Source organism: Rhinoraja longicauda, chromosome 2 (assembly GCF_053455715.1).
Source record: "Rhinoraja longicauda isolate Sanriku21f chromosome 2, sRhiLon1.1, whole genome shotgun sequence".
Lineage (NCBI taxonomy): Eukaryota > Metazoa > Chordata > Chondrichthyes > Rajiformes > Arhynchobatidae > Rhinoraja > Rhinoraja longicauda.
In genome coordinates this window covers 52,193,302-52,211,216 of record NC_135954.1, presented here as the reverse complement: position 1 = coordinate 52,211,216, position 17,915 = coordinate 52,193,302, and the positions used below count along the sequence as shown (strand labels likewise).

The 17,915-nt window shown below is 39.7% G+C and overlaps 1 protein-coding gene across 3 annotated transcripts in view; it reads right to left on the bottom strand.

The window, feature by feature from the left end:
- LOC144604669 (uncharacterized) overlaps positions 1-16,814 on the bottom strand; it is a 51,132-nt gene extending 34,318 nt beyond the window's left edge. Inside the window, exon 1 of one of the 3 annotated variants that reach the window (XM_078419322.1) lies at positions 16,457-16,814. The gene's annotated coding sequence lies outside the window, so the exon portion shown is untranslated. Of the gene's footprint in view, positions 1-14,384; positions 14,404-15,548; positions 15,744-16,456 lie in introns of those variants that run through there. The other 2 variants (XM_078419314.1, XM_078419330.1) reach the window with 2 other exon arrangements.
- Between the last annotated feature and the right edge of the window lie 1,101 nt (positions 16,815-17,915).

Below are 17,915 nucleotides of genomic sequence, written 5' to 3'. Positions count from 1 at the left end.
TATCAAACCTCCTTTGGATGATATAACATAACTTGGTTATAATTAGTTTTATATTCTTAAGTGAGGCGCTGTGTTCATCAAATCCAAATATTTATGATTACACAAATAATTGAGCTAGATACTACCTGGTTATATCGAGGAGTAACCAGCTTGATACAGCTTGGGCGGCACAGAGGCACAGCAGTACAGTTGCTGCCTTACAGCACTAGGGACCCAGGTTTGATCCTGACCACAGATACTTGGCTGTACGGAGTTTGTACGTTCTCTCCGTGACCTGTTTGGGTTTTCTCCAGGATCTCCGGTTTCCTCCCACACTCGAAACACGTACAGGTTTGTAGTTTAATTGGCTTGGTATAATTGTAAATTGTGCCCAGTGTGTGTACGATAGCATAAGTGTGCGGGGATCACTGGTGGGCATGGACTCGGTGGGCCAAAGGGCTTGTTTCCACTCTGTATCTCTAAACTAAATTAAACTAAAAGTTTTTTTATTTTATTAGTAGCGCATGCATATATTGTTTACCACCTTTTAATCATCAAGATAATCTACTTCAAATTAAGTTTAATTCAGTTACATTTACTCTACTAAAATAGCATATCTTGTCTATGCCAGTGATAATGCTCCCTACCACCACAGTTCATTGGATTACAAGCTTCACTAGTTATTTTTCTATCATCTGCTTACCCGTTTTTTCAAGACATCCATCCGCTTTACCTCAATTACTCCTTGTTGTGGCAGATCCCAGGATTTGAGGGGCTGAGCCATAGGATAGGTTGGGAAAACTAGGACTATTCCTTAGAGCGAAAGAAGATGAGGGGTGATCACATAGAGGTGCAGAAAATCATGCATTGAATAGATCTTGTGAAGATAATGGAATAGACAATCTTTTGCCCAGGGTAGAGCAATCAAAAACCAGGGGACACAGGTTTAAGGTGAGAGGAGCAAGATTTAATAGGAATCTGACGACGTTTTCACTTGGAGGGTGAAGGGTACATGAAACGAGCTTCCAGAGGAGGTAATTGAGGCCTTTAAAGACCTTTGGATAGGTACATTGATAGGAAAGGTTTAGAAGGATATGGGCCAAATGCGGGCAAATGGGACCAGCTTAGATGGGGCATCTTGGTCAGCAAGAGCCAGTTTCCATGCTGTATGATTCTATGACTCTATGCCAACTTCTAGCAATTCTGACTGAAGACATACCGTCCTTTGGACTTATTGGTGGTAAATATCTACAGCCTAACCTCTATATAAACCTAATCAATCTATTACATGGTATTACCTGTTTTACAGTAAGTTATCTCATTACTATTCTTTTCAATTGTATACACCTCAATGTTAACCCTAGATATGGGTTAACCTTTTTATGAATTTATGAACCTGTGCCACTATTTTTAATGATTTGAGTACCTGTAATCACAGATACCTTTACTCCACTGTGACTCATATTTTCCAAGCAGTGTATGGCCATTTACTAACCTCAGTGCGTCACTTAACACACATCCACAATAAAATTCATTTCCCACTTACCTGCATTTTTAAAGACTTGCAACTTCATCGCATGCTTCACGACAGCACAGTGCCTCAAATCAGTTTACAAGTGATGATATATTTTTGAAATGTAGTATCTCTTACTATTTGAGAAACACAGTCGCCAATATGCATACAGCAATTCTCAGCATCAATGTAATAACGGCCAAATAATCTTCATTTAGAAGTTGCTTGAATAACTTTTCTATGCTTTATTCTTTTATTCTTTATTCTAATAAGTGTTCTCTCTGTCAGCACTACTACAGTAATCCCTCGTTCTCACGGACCATCGGGAGGGGGAAAGGTGTCCATTATTGCCAATTGTCCACTATAACCGAGTATGGTATTGTCATTGTATTCAGTTGAAACAAAGAACTACAGATGATGGTCAATACACAAAAGAACACAAAGTGCTGGAGTAACTCAGCAGGTCAGGCAGCATCACTGGAGAACATTTGATAGATGAAGTCAGGATCCTTTTTCAGACTAATTCAGTCTGCTGAGTTACTGTAGCACTTTGTGTTATTTCATCTTAAATATTGATGGCGATGTTGCAGGTTTGCACCAGCCAACTCTTCTTCACCAGTTAAAGTGGCTGTTATGGCGGCTCACGGTGTAGCCTTTCTTCAGACCGCTGCCAATGACAAGATATGTTTGGTCACCAAGGGGCTCCCTCCCCTCTCACCAGTTGCCATTTCTTCCTTCGCTTTGCCCACTGCCCGCTCCACTGCCACCTCTTCCAAAGTTGAGTATGTCGGGGGAGAACGAGGAGGCGGAGGTGGAGAAGTGGGGTGGTAGAAGGCCGATGGCTGATCGGAACAAGCAGCAGCTGGTGAGAGAGGAGGGAGCCCCATGGTGACCGAGAACGTCCTGTCGGTGGCATGGGCCTGAGGAAAGCACTGTCCCCAGGGCCTACAATGTGAGCCCACAACAACAGCCCTGCCAACCAGAACGTGACCCCCTGAGTTACTCCAGCTTCGTGTGTTTATCTTCTGAATAATGAATGCTGGCTATGCCAGTGGCACTCACATCCCATTTGTAGAAGCAAGGGAATCGAGAATTATTTTTATTACGTTGGATAAGGAAAGATGGAAGGAGATTCAGATGGAATACAAACTTTAAGGCAGGCATATGAGCAGACAGGGAATGGAGGATTACTGACCATATGCAGGCAGATGTGCAGCAAAACTTGGCATCAAGCTCAGCACAGACTTTGTGGGTCAAAAGGCCTATTCCTGTGCTGTACTGTTCTATGTTCTATGTGGATAAACAGGAATATTATCCATGTACAGGGCACTTACAAAGACAGAAAAAATTTAGATGAAAAGGACTTAAAATGTTATCCACTGCATTGAAACTTCAGCAGTCATATCTTATCATGTTTCTTTATGCTCACAATAAATCTTACAATTGCTGGGTTTTTTTGTATATACACAGGCACCAATCTCTTTTCTGCCATTTAATGAAAAATGTAAGGTTTTCTAGTGTTATTTTAATGCCACTGTGTAGTATCATACATTCAACCATTATTCAGTTCTCTAACGTAGGTTAATCAACAACAAAGAGGTATCTGTCCATCCCACAAGAGGAGCCGGAGTAATCTTTGAAACTAGAAGACTTCAGAGGAAGATACAAAAATTAAAGCTAATTGTTCCTAGATCATTTACCAGTTTACAGATTATATGGAGGTACTTTAAAATGGACTCAACTTAATTGTAATGTTTTTACGCATTGTGATTAATTTTCCTGAAAACTGGCTCTGTTGAAAATGATTAAATATTCAGGAGCTCCACTAGGCCAAGTGATCAAGATCAGCTCTGAAGTTAATGACCAGTTCTGACAAGACGCCTCGTTAGATAAAAAAGGAAAAGCAGTGAACTCTTGTCTTGTATAACTCCAAACGCCAGTAACTAAGGGATTAGGTGAGCTGTAAATCGATCTGGGCATCTGATAAAAGGGAAATGGAATTATCATAAACAATATGCCGTAGATAACAAAGATCCCTTCTCCATTAAGTGAATGGCAATGGGAAAGAATGCATTTTGCAGTAAAGTCAGATGTTATCCCCTGTCAAACATATATGGTATTCAATATAAATGTTTGGCCATGTGATCGGAACAAAAATAAGCAATTTCTTTTCATTGCTCCAGTACAGACTGCATTAAATTTGTGGAGATTTTTATTTTCCTGTTCTAGTGGATCAAGGATATTATATTGAAGTTTCACTGCATCTTAACGTCACAATAGAAGAATAAAATATAAGGCTTGATAAATATATTCATCATTAAATATCTCAAAACATAGAACAGAGTAGAAAGGTGCTACAACAAGAACTTCGATTTATAGTGTGACATCCCAAGATTTTTAGAAACATAGAAACAGAGAAACATAGAAAATAGGTGCAGGAGGAGAATGCCTGCACCGTCATTCATTGTGATCATGGCTGATCATCTACAATCAGTAACCTTTGCCTGCTTGCTCCCCATATCCCTTGATTCCACAAGCCTCTAGTGCTATATCTAACTCTCTTTTAAATTCATCCAGTGAATTGGCCTCCACTGCCTTCTGTGGCAGAGAATTCCACAAATTCACAACTCTCTGGGTGAAAAAGTTTCTTCTCACCTCAGTTTTAAATGGCCTCCCCTTTATTCTTAGACTGTGTCCCCTGGTTCTGGACTCCCCCAACATTGGGAATATTTTTCCTGCATCTAGCTTGTCTATAATTTTATATGTTTCTATAAGATCCCCTCTCATCCTTCAAAACTCCAGTGAATACAAGCCTAGTCTTTCCAATCTTTCCTCATACGACAGTCCCTCCATCCCAGGGATTAACCTCATGAACGTATGCTGCACTGCCTCAATAGCAAAGACGTCCTTCCTCAAATTAGGAGACCAAATCTGCACACAATACTCCAGGTGCAAAAGTCTTTTCAATGCCGCGAACATATCTGCTTCAACCACGACACGAAGCAGTGTGTTCCAGGCACTCACCACCCTCTGTAAAAAAACTTGCCCCACACATCTCCTTTAAACATTGCCCCTCTCACCTTTAAGCTATGCCCTCTAGTATTTTATATTTCCATCCTGGGAACATAGGAAAACAGTTTAAATTGATTAAAATAATTTTTAAATAAAAACATTACAAATATATTAAGATATATAATGTTAAACTAAACAAAAGACTTAAACTCACCTTTTCGTGGATGTTGGCAATCCCATTTCAACGGAAGGAGTCACTGTTTGGAAATCAATCGTGGGCAATATAAAACTAAATGACCAGATGCCATCCATGTCTGGTCACTCACTACGGAGTCCAGCACAGAAAGAGGTCACACATGGTGGCTTCTGATCGCAAGCACATTTCCAACTTCAGCATTGAAGCATACAGATGCGCAATGGAAGATGTGCTGAGTATTGGAGAGCCAATGGCCTGTAGTTCCCTCTAGAACCAGTGCCTATATCTAAGCTTGCTCCACTTCAACAAGTTGCTGACTATAACCTCAATCTAAGATGACCAATCAGTAGCAATCTTGAAGGAAAGAGTGTAGGAAGGAACTAAAGATGCTGGGTTTACTCCGAAGATAGACACAAAATGCTGGAGTAACTCAGTGGATCAGGCAGCATCTCTAGAGCAAAGGAATGGGTGGTGTTTCGGGTCAAGACCCTTCTTCAGTCTCGACCTGAAACATCACCTATTCCTTTGCTCCAGAGATGCTGCCTGACCTGCTGAGTTACTCCAGCTTGTATTGATCTTGAAGGAAAGAAGTTGCATGAGATCATAAATTGGCAAACCAGAAATTAATGGAAGGAACTGTAGATGTTGGTTTACACCAAAGATAGACACAAAATGCCGGAGTAACTCAATGGGACAAGCAGCATCTCTGTAGAAAAGGAATGGATGACGTTTTGGGTCGAGATGTTGTCAGTCCCGCTTGTGTCTAACCAGAAATTATTGTTAGCTTGCCATGTGCTTGTTGATACACTGATATTACTGGTAAAACTGCTGTGTCTATAATACAGAATCTGTTTACCATGGTTATTGACAAGTTGTTTTATGCAATTTCATTCCATTCCCCAAGACTTCCGTAGACACACGTCACATCCAGCCCAACATACAGGAAAGCTCCAAAGTCCCTGCCAAGCCACAATGCAACCAGCCATCGGTAGGTATTTATGAGAGCCTGCGATGATTTTCACTCCATTTATCTTTCCCTGTCTCATTTTGCTGATGACTAGGAATAGACAATGGATTATTGATTGTGATTGGGGAAAAAAGATGAAGATAATGCAATGTGATTATGGGGGAGAATGGAACAGAAAGCAGGGAGTGGTGGTTGATAACACTCCCCCTGCACCTGATAACTCTCGAATAGCTAACATAGATGTAATTTTCTCACCAATTTACTCCTTTACAATAAAGGAACAAAGTTCCTCTACTTTGAGATAGGTAACTTCTGCTTTGCTCGAAATCTTTTGTTTACTCTGTTCTACTCAATACTCATCGAGCCTGCAAAGCTGAGGCACAGAAGAAGTGGAAGGTTCCCGCCTTCCCAAAAGTGGGGAACAAAGTCCCTGGTGAAAAACATTACTTTATATTTTCCTCCAAATCATACACGTTCTGCAAAACTTACTGATTTGGACAATAGCCAGAATGAGATGGAGCTGATAGCTGGTTAGGTCCAATGACTGAGGTGAATAAAAATATGTTCATACAATCTGTGAGTTTGAGATTTATCGGAAATCAGGTGAAAATCTCATCAACAAATTACTGATAATCGACAAACTCTTGCTCCAACGGACTCTAATAGCAATTTTCAAAACTATGGCTAATTCTCTGATTGGGTCTGTGACACAGCAGTAAAATATCACACTGACAAATTTAATAATCAGCTATTTAAAACAGGAAAATATTGCTATATGGTACAAAACTAGCCTATCAATACATTCAAACCTGGGCCACTGATGCTCACACCAATGGTTAATGGACCAGCAATCCAGAGGCTTGAGTAATGATGCACAGACAGGAGTTCAAATGTTACCATGGATGCTGGCAAATTTAACTTTGGCTAATAGTGAAGCTGAAATAAAGTTCTTATTTTATTTTAAATTATTCTAATTATTTTAAAGATTCATCTGATGTTCTCAGGGAATGAAAGCTGGCATCCTTATCCAGCTCGATGGATGCATCATGTAACTTCCTGTGCAACTTAACGGACACTTAACAACCCTCTGAAATGGACTAAAGAGACAATCAAGCACAGCTAGGAATAAATAAAAAAGTTAAAGCAACAATTTTGACACAAACTGAAGTTCCGCAGAACAAAGCAGGTCTCCGGTGAAGAAACCACATCAGACAATCGTGCTTAAAATAAAACTCGTGATAAATTAAACTATGTATGAATTATCAATCATGAGGATTGTTGTCTGCCAGATAATGGAATTATTTTCTTCTGTGCCCTTTAGATCAATACAAACAACAAATGGGTTAGAACTTATATCTCCTTGTGGCACTGTTTCAATTACAGTCTACCATCAAAAACTGAACTGTGGCCACATGTTTTCCCAATGTTCTTCATCCATTTGAAGCAAATGAATAAAAATAATTGAGACTCCCATGTGCCTAATTTTCTCAGCATTGTTCCTCCACATTCTCAGACAAAGCTATGACGATGAAATAGATCTTAAGCATTGGAGTGAAGAGGGGCAGAGAATTGACATCTCATTCAGTTCTTAGAGTACTTCATTGACTGACTTTCTCAATCTTTACAAAGACACGTAAAAAATAGATTAAAGACCATACTCCACTATCACTTTTGCGGTATTATAGTTAGCTTGCGCATTTGTTACATATGTGAAGAAAATAAAAATGTTAGAAATTTGCAGGATAAGATCGTTAAAGACAGTTGGCTCAAGAATCCATTAGACAGGAACTTGCAATTGTTGTTTGGGAAAGGCTGTTACCAGTTTAAAGAGATGTCTGGCAAGTGGTGGGCTTTTCAAAATGAGATTGGGAGAGTTCAAGGATAACATTCTTCCTGTTAGAGTGCTGGTGGAACTAGGGGGCCCTGACTGATGAGGGATATTGAGATATTGGTCAGGAAAAAGGAGGCATTTGTCAGATACAGCAGCTGGGTTCCATCAAGTCTCTCGAGAACTTCAGGAACGTAGAAGTACACTTACAAAGGAAATCAGAAGAGCTAAGAGAGGCCATGAGGTATCCTTGGTAGAAGGTAAAGGAGAATCCCAAGAGATTCTACAAGTATATTCAAAGCAAAAGGGTGACTAGGGAAAGAACAGTTCCCATTAAGGATCAGACTGGTCTTCGATGTGTAGAGTCACATGGAGTTGTCAGTTCTTGTATGAACACTTCTCATCTGTATTCATGTACAGAAGATCACAGAAGCAGGGGAATTCAAAGAGTACAGTAATGTCCTGAAACATCTAAGATGTATCTAAGTGTTTATGTATAGGGATACTTGTACTGAACTGTATACAAAAATGAATGTCCCTGTCCTCCATACATGTGATAGAGTACCATTGAATTGAATACAGTACATCAATATTGGACGGAGGAGTTGCTGGTGGATTTCAGACATATTAAGATGTATGAATCCGTAGGGCATGACCTGGTGTAACCTTGGATATTGTGGGAAGCAAGGGAAGAAATTGTTGGGAGTCCTGGCAGAGATTTGTGTGTCTTCTTTACCCACAGCTGAGATACTGATAGACTGGAAGGTGGCTAATGCTATGCGTTTACTTAAGAAGAGCTGCAAGGACAAGCCAGGGAACTAAGGGTTGATGAGTCTAACATCAGTGGTGGGAACTTTACTGGAGGTGATCCTGGATTTCAAGGTCTATCTGCATTTGGAAAGAAAAGGACTGATTAGGGATAGTCAGCACGGGCTTTGAGTGCCTCATGAATTTAATTGAGTTCTTTGAAGAGGTTTGACAAGCACAGTGAGGAAAACGTCGTCTCCATAGACTTTAGCAAGGTTTTTGACAAAGTTCTGCATGATACACTGGTCGGGAAGGTAATAATAGCAGGAGATAATAGCAGCTAAAAACAGAGGGTGATAATAGCATTGTTTTTCTGGTTGGAGGCTTACAATGAGTGGTGTGTCACAGGGATTTTGGTGCAGGGTAACCTGTTGTCATATATATTAACGATTTTGGTTAGAATGGTGATGGGTTCATTAGCAAGTTCTTGAATGATACCCAAATTGGTGGTGTAGTGGACAGTAAAGGTGGTTGTCTAAGGTTACAGCAGGATATTGATCAAGAGAGAACTATGGGTACAAACATGTTCTGGGTTTATTTCAGATTTCCAATATCTATTATTTTAATTTTGGATTATAAATGTTATGAAAATAATCTTCTGGATCTTTCAGCTTTTCCATTGTAATGGATTTATTAATCAGATACTAAAGATTCCAAATATAAGAAAAATGTGCAAGAAAAATGTATCAGAATTCCGGAAGTATCAAACATGAAAATTCAATCGCAAAATTATTTTTGTATCTAATAGGATTATGAGAATATTAAATGAATCTCAGGATTACTCTTGGTATTTTATGCTACACGATAATATAACACTGGACTGCAATCCAATTTATTATATGGTTATCTTTAGAGCGAACTTGGAATAAGCATTTACTTTGCAAAGCTAAGCTTGCGACTATGATTATCTGATCCATTTATAATGGCCTGAATTTCCTAATTTTATTAACTTTCACTAGATTTTATGGATAGTTGTAGCTGACAAAACAATGTGGTGAGACCATAATTATAATTTTTGTGAAAATTAAATAAAACATATTTTTAATTAGCTTTGGTTCAAAAATGCTTTTACCCCATTCACTGTGATGCTTTAAATAAGCAACTTACACATTAACAAATTAATTTTAAATAAAAAATAAGAAAGGATGCTTACTGAATTAAAATTATTACAATTCCTTGTAGACATCTGGAAAGACTTGGAAGAATGAAACAGTTTCTAGCAGAGAAAAATATCTGCACTAATTATTCATGGCAGGCTAATAAATTTAGTACACAATGTAATTATAATACCACAGATTATGACAAAGAATGTTTCTTCTGTGTAATCCTTGAACCTTTGGAATTTTATTTTTGCAAATCTTGCACAGCACAGAAAAGGTAATTCTTTTGAGACAGTACTTGTGATTTGGAGCAAAGCCATTTGGCCATGTTTAACATTTGTGATTCAGAATATATCTCAGAAGTTCTTATAAATTTGTTTTGCTGGAAAGCTTTTGTCTAATTTCATTAGCATTTACTAAAATTGATACCTGACAATCTGCTCCAAGAATACAACGTTACTCGCAGCTGAACTAAATTTTTATTTTCTTGTTCAGACAGAGGAATGCAGTTAACTACAAAGAAAATGCAATATTCATTATCTTTAATGGGTTGATTTCAACCAATTGGTGTGTAGTTCCTTAAATGTGAGTCTTTCTACTAATTCTTGTGTGCCTATTTTGCCTGTGAAATAGGTTAATTCAGAGCCTTACTAGTAACTATCCAGAGAAGTTGTAATTCAAATGATCACAGTTAAAGGAGATCAGAGAAAAATAGTAGTTAAGGTTGGATTACACACTTATCACAAGAGAATACCTTTCTGACAAATCATCTGAACATGACATGTTTAATCTGCGATCTACAGCTGCCAAATGGGCACTGTTTCTCTCTCCACTAATGCTGCATGATAGACTGAGTGTTCTGGCATGTTTTTTTGGGGGGGGAAGAAAGGTTATTTCAGATTTCCAGCTTTTGTATCTGTTTTGCAAAGTGATTCATCTGTGAATTTTCAAAATGTACTTCCAATTTTCTAGCATTTACATTTTTGTCTCCTACTACACCATGAAACTTGGAACTCCCTATGGAGATAAGATTTTTTTAAACCACATGCCAAAGCTTCCCCATATTCTCAGAAAGAGACCAAATAAACAAATGAGCTTCTAAATTAAAAAAGGCAGAGCTCCAGGTGAAATCATAGTAAAGGAAGTAGCATGATAGGAACAAACATTGTGTAAAGTTTGCTTCCAGTGTACATATTTGCAGGTGCTAAGGTACAGCTGCTCCCTTGCCTGCCCATTATCTTCAACAACTCTTTATTTTATACAGGTACATGCATAGGAAATGTTTAGAGGGATATGGGCCAAACAAGCAAATGGAACTAGCTCTGCTACAAAAAAATGATCGGCATGAACAAATTGGGCCAAGGGAACTTTTTCCATGTTGCATGACTCAATTACTTTATGATTCTGCACTGCACCACAGTCTGTAGGGAACACTAAGATCACTGAGATCACAATAACATCTCTCCATTGTTGTGACAAAATAAATTGATCTGAACATACACTTTCCCAAACAGGTGAGCATAAACTCAACAGCATGTTGCAAAGACTATCAAGGTAGGATTAGAAATTTGCGAAGTGAAGGGATGCAGCCTACCATATGGCCTTCTCCATCTGACCCATGGAGCTGTGTGGAGCGAGAGTGGATGGGCAGTCCTCAATTAGTATTTCTCCTCTGATTTTACCATGGAGAAAGATATGAAGATTGGGGAATTTGGGGTCAGTCCGCATTGCAATCGAGGTCTTGGGCATCCTAAGATGTATGGAAGTAGGTAAATCACCCACGCTTGATCAGATGTATCCGAGGACACTGTGAGAAGCTGGAGATTAAATTGCAGGTGATCTGGCTAAGATATACAATAATCATGAGACACAGGTGATGTGCCAGAAGACTGGAGGGCAGCTAATGTTGTGCCTCCATTTAAGAAGCGCTGCAAGAAAAAGCCTGGGAACTATTGGTCAGTGAGCCTAACATCTGTGGTAGGCAAGTTAATGCAGAGGATTTTGAGGATAAGATATGTATGCATTAGGATGGACAGGACTGAATGGGGTTAGTCAGCATGTTTTTTTTAATGTGGGAGATCGTAATAACCAAAATGGTGGATGAGGGCAAAGCCATAGACATTGCCTATTTGGACTTCAGCAAGGCATGTGATAAGATTCTGAATGATAGACTGCTCTGTTGGTGGAAGGTTGGTTTTTGAATGGAGGCCTGTGACTAGTGGTGTGCCTCAGGGATTGGGCCTGGGCACATTGGTGTTTGTGGTTTATTTCAACAACTTAGATGAGAATGTAGAAAGCATATTTAGCAAGTTAGCAGATGACATTAAAATTGGTGGTAACGTAGATAGCGAAGATGGTTATCAAAAATTACAGCAGGATCTTGATTAGTTGGACAAGTGGGTTGAGGAATATTTAATGGATTTACTGCAGAGAAATTTGAGATGTGCATTTTGGGAAGTCGAACCAGGGTAGGACTTTCACAGTAAATGGCAGGGCCTTGGGAGTTTTGTAGAGCCCAGGAATCTAGGAGTGCAGTTTCCTTAAAAATGGGATCATAAATCCCATTGGTGGCCAAGAAGGCTTTTGGTAGATTGGCCTATGTCAGTCAAGGTAATGAGTATAGAAGTTGGGATGTTATGTTACAGTTGTACAAGACATTGGTGAGGCTGGATTTGGAGTATTATGTTCAGTTTCGGACACCCTTCTATGGGAAGGATGTTGTTAAGCTGGAAAGAGTGCAGATTTACGAGGATGTTGCCAGGACTTAAGGGCCTGAGCTACTGGGAGAGATTTGGCAGGCTACGACCTTATTCCTTGCAGAGCAGGAGGCTGTGGGATGATCTTATAGAGGCGTATAGGATCATGGGAGATTTAAATAGTCTATTACATTGTCTTTTACCCAGAGTAGGTAAATCATGAACCAGGGGACACAGGCTTAAGGTGAGAGGAGAAAGATTTAATGGGAACCTGAGGGGCAATTGTTTCTCATAGTGGGTGTCAGGTATTTGGAACGAGTTGCCAGAGGAGGTGGTTGAGGCAAGTACTGTAATAACATTTTAGAGATTTTGACAGGTATATGGAACGGAAAGGTTCAGAGGAATATGGACCAAATATGGGCAGGTGGGGTTAATGTAGATTGGGCAAATTGATCGGCATGGGCAAGTTGGGCCGAAGGGCCCGTTTCTGTGATGTTTCTATGACCTTGTAACTCACTTAATAGATGCAATTAATTCAAATTAGCAAAAATTCCTTCAAGGCTCAGCTAATCTACTATGATATTCCATTATATTATGGTCTTTTATCATTTACTGCCAATTTAATCTCATGTGCAGAGGTGAACATGGAAACATTTTACCATTGCAATCTGCTCCATCGTGTTCTGTGATGTTGCTATATTAGTTAATGCAAGCACAAGTGTTTGACAAGCTTAGCACATTTTATTTTACTTAATTTAAGGCAACTTCATAGTTATTGCTCAGATTACTATTCCATCAGTGGTCATACAACTCTGTTTATTGGCAAATTAATTAATCTGTAAAGACTCTTGCTTACTTCTTACTCACCTGTATGTCAACTTGAAAGACATGGTTATGCACAACCATTCACTCAAAACATGTGGGTTCTATCTAATGAAGAATCCAAGGTATTTGAAATCCCATTACTATGGAATTCAATTAGTATATCTTGTTTGATGTAAAGCCTTTTAAGAAGCCGAATTTGTAGTAGCCTGGGAAATGTTCTTTAATGTTCTAAAGATTAAATAGCAAAGAACAAAAATCTATGCTGACCATGTCACAATTGACAGCAAGCTTCATTTCCGGCAATTGCCAAGAACTGTCCAATGTGAAAAATGTTTGACAAACATAGCATGACATATTTTCTAAGGTGCAAAACTTCAAATTCTTTTTATTCTTTGCATGAAATAAAAAGAAACACTACCCGGAATAAAGTCAAATTCTAAATGGATCATACTCACCTTTTCTCCATCTGTATTGAAATTCACCATCGAATGCAAAATAAGCCCCTAAATAGTACAGATTTTAAAAAAATATTGAAGTTTTCCCAGGATGCTAAACCACTATGCTGAAAAGTCAGAATTGTCATGGAGGAACTGCATTGCTTCTTAAGAGAATGTAGGCAAGGAATTCAAATCCAGACATTCTAATTTTGCAAGATTGGAGGTGGAAAAAAGCAAAGATCACACCAGGTGAGTTGCACATCAACTTAATGAAAGTAGGGCTGAATGCTTGAATTTTGGAAGAACGTTATGACAAAGATGTTTTTTTCTGTTATATAAAATAATAGCAGTTTGCTTTGCAAAAAATACCATATCACCACTGAACCATAACACTGCAGATCATATTGAATACAGTCATTGTATTCATCTACTCTTTGCAAAGCTAGTAATGAATGCTAGTTAAACTAAAAGATTTTTTAAACAATAACGATTGTTTCCAGGGCTGTAATCCAGTGGTAGAAAATTGTGTTGCCTTGTGTCTAGCCTTAAAATGATTTGAGATTAAATGATGAAATGCCTCTCCCTGACCAGTTTCAGGCTTATGGCGAAGGAGAAGGAGAAGACGAAATACACAGAAGTGCAACTTTCCTTTTCCAGTATTTTTCAGTCTAGCCATGTTGTTGCAAAAAAATTGGGAGAAAACCCCCTCATTTTTGATGCGAATAGCTTTGCTTTAATATTATCTTCACATATAGATCAAAAATAATACAGAAACAAGAGTGCTTCAAAATGGTTTCAAACAGTTGTTGCATTTGTAATATTCGTACTGCCAAACCTTTCCCTAAAGCACCCTGAAATTCCTAGCTGGGACCAGATTACATCTCCAGGCTTGCCTGTGCTCAACGTTTGTGGTTTAACATGTTTTTTGTTTTTCATTCATTTTTTTTGCTCATTAGAAGAAGTGTAGACCACAATGAAATGTTTATAGAATTTACGGGATAAAACGAAGAAAGCACAAGCTTACCAAAATGTAGGTAAATGATGTATCATTTCATACAGTGGGTGTTCAATCAAGGAAGGATTCTCATTGTCCTGGTGACTGGAGAGAATGACAGCATGATTTATGGAGATGTCTTCGTTCCCCACCCTATGGTGAAGCGCATGCGTCAGGGGAAACAAAGGAAGCAAATTGCCTTATACGTTAAATCTACTGCAGTCCTTTACGAGAACTGCACGCCCAAATCATGTTGAAAGCGTATTACAGTGCAATTGTACTTAATGATGCAAAATCTTAACGCGGGGGCGGCGAGTGGGTGTTGATCTCTTTCCAAAAACCCTAACATTTGGACAATAATTCTGCATGTGCAGTATTACAAGATGCAGTTTCTCCAGAACAGATGACCCGTGCACTTTCTCCTGCGGGCTTCAAGCCAGTGCATCGGTACAACGATTCCAGATGTGTTCGACCTAAAAGATGCCAATCATTTACAGTAAATCCCTTCATGACAATGAGAGGAATCATAAAACCAAAGGTTTCATCAAAGCAATGAAGTAAATGCCCCCAATGGTGGACCGTTTGCTTTGAGAGAAGATCGCCATTGCAACTACTATCTTTTATTCTGTCTGTATTCACAAATACAAAATCCCATTCACATGATTCTGAAATAAAGAGTTCTGAAATATTAATCGGTCCAGATGTCTGGAATCAACTTGGTAAATATGCCCCTCAATGATTTTCACACCGTGAACTTATATTTGAAAAAACAGTCTAATGCAGCTGCCGTCCTTTCGCCTCGAGATTGGTTTGACTAATAAAACATGTCCCTGATATAGGCGACAGGTTAGTCAGTGAAGACTTGTTGACTTACACCTTTGCAGATCTTTTCACAAAGCCTTGACAAAGCTTTACACATAACAAAAAGAACATGGTCTATAAAAGGATTCGGTGGAATGAACTGACACATAATCCATTCACACATCGCAATCCGTGGTCCTGTAAAACGTACCCACTTCCCTCTCTCTCTCTCTCTCTCTCTCAGCGCAGTGGCTGCAGTCCTTCGCTGCTACAAAGAATTCAAGCCGCCGTTCTGCTTTGGATCGCCCGGCGGACCAAACCCTTTTAAATGTTTGGGACAGATGCACGCCGCGGTATATTTCTGTGCAGAAAGACTGCACGTCAGTCTCTTACCGTTATTCCGATCGCCCTTTTTCCCTGCTGCCCGGTCCTAAAGTGGACTTCGCCTGCGCTGCCTGTGTCTGACTGTGAAATAGGGAGGAGGAGTGGGGGGGTTTACGCGACACTCCTCCGCTGCTGCTGCTGCTGCTGCTGCTGCATTTCGCCTGAGAGTGTGGGCAGGAGCGACTAAACCTTAGCCCATTTGTAAAATAATATCCGAGATGGTGCTGTGAGCACATTTGTGCACTGGGACAGACATCACGTGTCCTTTATTCCAAATTTCAACTTAAAATAAATAACCAGCTTTGAAGTATTTTAATTAAAGATTTTGTACCTTTCAATAAACTCTTCCCTTTTCATTTTTTTTCATAAAGTCGACGAAATTCCTGACATTTTGCACACATAACTTCATGTAATTAATTTTTGGAACGGAATCACGTCCGTGCATTATATAGATATATATATATGATTTTAAAAAGATATGCCTTATTTCTGGGGCATGTTTTTAAAACCATGTCTATAACCCAATGATTGTGGATTTTATTTCGTGCGAGCATGGATGCAGAGGGTGGGGGTGGTTGGAGGCAGACTATCAATGGGTCCCCTTCCTAAACGATGCCCCCAATTCACTTGCAAAGTGTCTATTGGGTGGGTCTATTACAACCAGGAATAATTCATGTCAAATACTGGAGACTGGTTCAGAGTGCTGCAACAATCACAGCGAGAGACATAGCTCTCTGGCGCCCCCTGTGTGTTCTTTGCCGATGTCAGTCTGCATCTCACTGTGTGGAAGAGTCCAAACAGTTCGAACCAGTTTAAAAAGCAAGTGATCAGTCAATCCTCATTCACCTTCCACCAACTTATACCAGAGGAGACTTAAAATAACAATGCAGATTTCAATAAAAAAGTAATGAACTTACTGTGGAATGCGGATGATCTTGGACAGTCAATGGCTTGTGAAATCAGCTTTACAATCAGGTGGAAGTTTTTCTGCAGCTTTTAAGATCATAGGACGTAAACGTGTCTTAGTTCCAGAGACTGGTTTTGCTGAATGTTCATCCTTTGCTCGCTGCTTTTCTGCGTGTCACTGAGTGCACGTCAGTGCCCAACGCTGCCGTCTTTGCGGCTGATCGGGAATCCTGCCATGCTTCAATTGGAGAGATTGGACAGAGGCGAGAGATTGAACTGAGGCGGCTACCAAGCAACCAGTGTGTGTGAGCAGAATGTTGAGCGCCCCCCAGTCTCCGGGGAAACACTGCGCTTTCTCTTGTCAGCCTTACCCTGTCTGCAAAAACACACCGTCTGCACAGACGCATGAAATGGTGCCCGTTAGATGCACTCGAAGGGGGGGGGGGGAATCTCATTCTGCGACGCACAATTATTGAAGCACAGGATGTCACTCTGAGCTATGAATATGTTTCTGTAAGTTTGTTTTATCTAAGTACTTCAAAAGACGCCCGCAAGTCAAAAAGATGCCTGTCCCTCTGAGTTACTCCAGCATTTTGTGAATTGGTGGCCACTTTGTTTCACGCTGCCGCAAACAATTGGACCTTATAATAAATCATGTTAAGACAAAACGCTGAGCAGAGACTTCAACATTTGTATTTATAGATTCTCTTGCAAATCTTCACACTTGTTTTTGTTTTCATAACAAACATTGTTTTGTCAGCACATTCCAAGCTTATCTAAAAGCCAAGATACACGTTTTTCTTTACAATGGGAGATAAATCAGCTGCAAAAATGGGCGGAGAAATGGCAAATGGAGTTTAACCCCAGCAATCGTGAGATATTGCACTGTGGGTGGTTAAATGGAAGGAGAGAGTATACAGTTAATGCAAGACTCTTAGCAGCATTGATGTGCAAAGGGATCTTGTAGTCCAAGTTCATAGCTCATTAAAGGTGGCAGCACAAGTTGCATGGGGCATTGAGTATAAGAGTCAGGAAATCATGATGCCACTAGATAGGACTTTGGTTAGGCTGGATTTGGAATATTGCATGCAGTTTTGATGGCCCCATTACAGGAAAGATGTGAAGGCTTTGGAGAGGGAGACTGTACAAACTCCATACAGACAGCAGCCATAGTCTGGATCAAACCTGGGTGTCTGACGCTGTAAGACAGCAACTCTGACACTGCACCACCTCTTTATACTATCTTCAATTTACACTCCCAGTCCTGATCCAAGTTCCCAGCCAAAAGTGTTACCATCCCTTTGCCTCCAGATGCTGCCTGAACAACTGAATTCCTTCAGCAGACTGTTTTTTGTTGTTGGAGATTCAAGAATTTGCAGTATCTCCTGAACATGGTGGCCTGGGATCGGCTGGTGCTTCCATTCAAAACCATATTTCAATCCCTCTTCCTTGCCATCATTTCTAGATTAA